We start from the raw sequence: 2,389 nt of genomic DNA on the forward strand, positions 1-2,389 counted from the left end.
TTATTATTATTATTATCCGACAGTTGTAAAAACTTATGTTTGCCATAAGATCATACACAGACTGGGGCGATAAACGTGGCTCAGGCTGCGCGTAGGAATAGAATCTTCCTAAACTTTGAAAACGTAAATAAATAAATCAATAAAAATTAAATGATAAAATACATATATATATATATCTAATAATCTGATAAATACAAGAAACTTAGTTGCGAAAAGTCTCTAAAAGTTATATAAGTGAGCTCCTTAGCTATCTGGTGATAATTTTAAAAGTTCTTGAAATGTTCAAAGTTTTCGAAAGGACAGCTTTCTGCATTTTTCTTAGGATCACCTCTCCCCGGCCTCCGAATAGCTCTATCATAGACACGTCCACATTTCTCGACTATCCACCCAGGGCATCAATGATGATATTATGTTGTTTGATGGTGTATCCTGGATACTGCTGAGCCATCTCCCACCTCAAAGGACCATACTTTGCAGTCTTCTCCTCGGTCTTCGTCAGCCGGTTGTCTATCCACGGGCACGACATCTCCACAGCTATCACCTCTTTCTTCTTGACGTCAATGAAACGCGCATCTACTCTGTTCTGCTTCACAAAACTGCGCTCCGCATACACTGGAATATCCCAGAAGGCCTTGGCCTCCTGGGACTCATAGACTGGTTTAGGATCTACGGACGAGTACCAGGGGGGGACCGCATCTATCAGTTCCAAATCCCTCAGCTTCTCGAAAAACAAGACCTTGAGGGGCGCATCGTGTCTCGACAAGTACTTTTTTTGCGCGAGAGCCGGGCAGCCGGGCAAGACACGGGGAAGGCTCTCGTGTGCTTTGTTACACATCCTACACATAATATCATTGACCTGTGTTGTTCTCACTTTCATCGCTGTATACAGCTTTGTTGGTGTAAGCTGCTCGTATGACTCTACAATCCGCGCAATAGTGTGCGAGGGTACCTCCGTCCAGCTCCTCAGCCAATCCCAACACCCCCTTTGATTCAGGTTGTCGTCTTCCCACCTGGCCGAGAGGAACTTTTCTTGCCACCTCTCTTCTTGGATCTTTTGTTGGCGTTATTATTATTATTATTCGTTTCCTTCTTCTTGTACAGAGGTTGTATGTTCTTGGAACAAGAAATATTTCGTCGAAAACAGCGCATGCCGAGCGACGATAACTAAATTTTCTTTAAATAAACACATAAAGACTTCCTCACCAACGTTTACTCATTTAAAGTGTGTCAAAAAACTGTTGGGTGCCTTAGAGATGAAGAAGCAATAATAGGAAAAAATGGAGACAGCTGAAATATCAGTATTTTAACAGTGCGATAAACAATCGCTCGGATACAAAACTATTTTAATATATTCGAATTAATTTACATCTAAATGATATGATAAATTTGGAGATTGTTACGAATTCAATTTTTTCTTAGACCAAGTTATTTAACTTCGCAATTCCAATTTGTTGAGGCGGCTAATGATTCAAGTCTTAACTTCACACAAATAAGATGAAAACTTGATTAGCACCCACATTGATGAAAGTTCATTCAGGTGAAGTGACCAAAATATGAATGAATTCGCCGGCATCGAGAGTGAAACGTACATACATCTTTGATACTATCATTATTTCCAAATTATTGTCAACTATATCTTCTCAGGTAGAAAATTCACCTTTAAGTGAGTGGAGAAGATGGAGTGTTACGTTTAATTTGGGACAATATTCATATGAACTGACTCCATTAGGAGCACATCGGCAAATCTCCCTTTACACCAAAAAAAAAAGGGAGATTTTATTACTTAACAAAGGTGTTTTCTAAACCTGTTTGCTTGATCTCTAGGTATCTTAGGCTGAATCAGAATGACGGACACAGTCATTGCTATCATTATTTCAGTACTGGATATAGAAACTCTTTCTTCTCAGTACGCGAACTGTCTAAGAAGGGTAGATGGTATATAAATTGCATAAAGTATGTTTCTTTGCCACGGAAAATGTTATTGTGGTTTTTTTCTTCCCATTGAACAAATTCACTCAAGAAAGTTTAGGCAAATGATCTGGTATCAAAACAAAACCATTGATACTTAACATTTTCTGAAAGGATATTTTGAATAAAATTTTTACAGAAGACAACAGTATTTCTTTAAGACAAAAAAGGGTCGTTTCCTGTAGGTTAATTTTAACTGTTTGTGACAAGAGATTATTTTGTTTCCACAGCACCTGCCCAGCCACGATCAATTCACCTTCTTAATAACATCTACCTTAAAAATCTTCCTCAATAGAGGTCCCTTTCCTTATAGAGCCCTTATACGAACTGCTTGCTCTGTCAAAAGACCTGTCTATTTTTCTTCTGAGATGTACGTGATGTAATCCTGCTTTTGTCATCACCCTTGTCACTGGCGTTTACT

General features: G+C 38.7%; 1 pseudogene; it reads right to left on the reverse strand.

Annotated features, from left to right (window-relative positions):
* Positions 1-247: 247 nt before the first annotated feature.
* On the reverse strand, positions 248-1,060 carry LOC148720917 (uncharacterized; annotated as a pseudogene).
* Positions 1,061-2,389: the final 1,329 nt, after the last annotated feature.

This window comes from Stylophora pistillata, chromosome 11 (assembly GCF_964205215.1).
Source record: "Stylophora pistillata chromosome 11, jaStyPist1.2, whole genome shotgun sequence".
In the NCBI taxonomy this organism is placed as follows: domain Eukaryota; kingdom Metazoa; phylum Cnidaria; class Anthozoa; order Scleractinia; family Pocilloporidae; genus Stylophora; species Stylophora pistillata.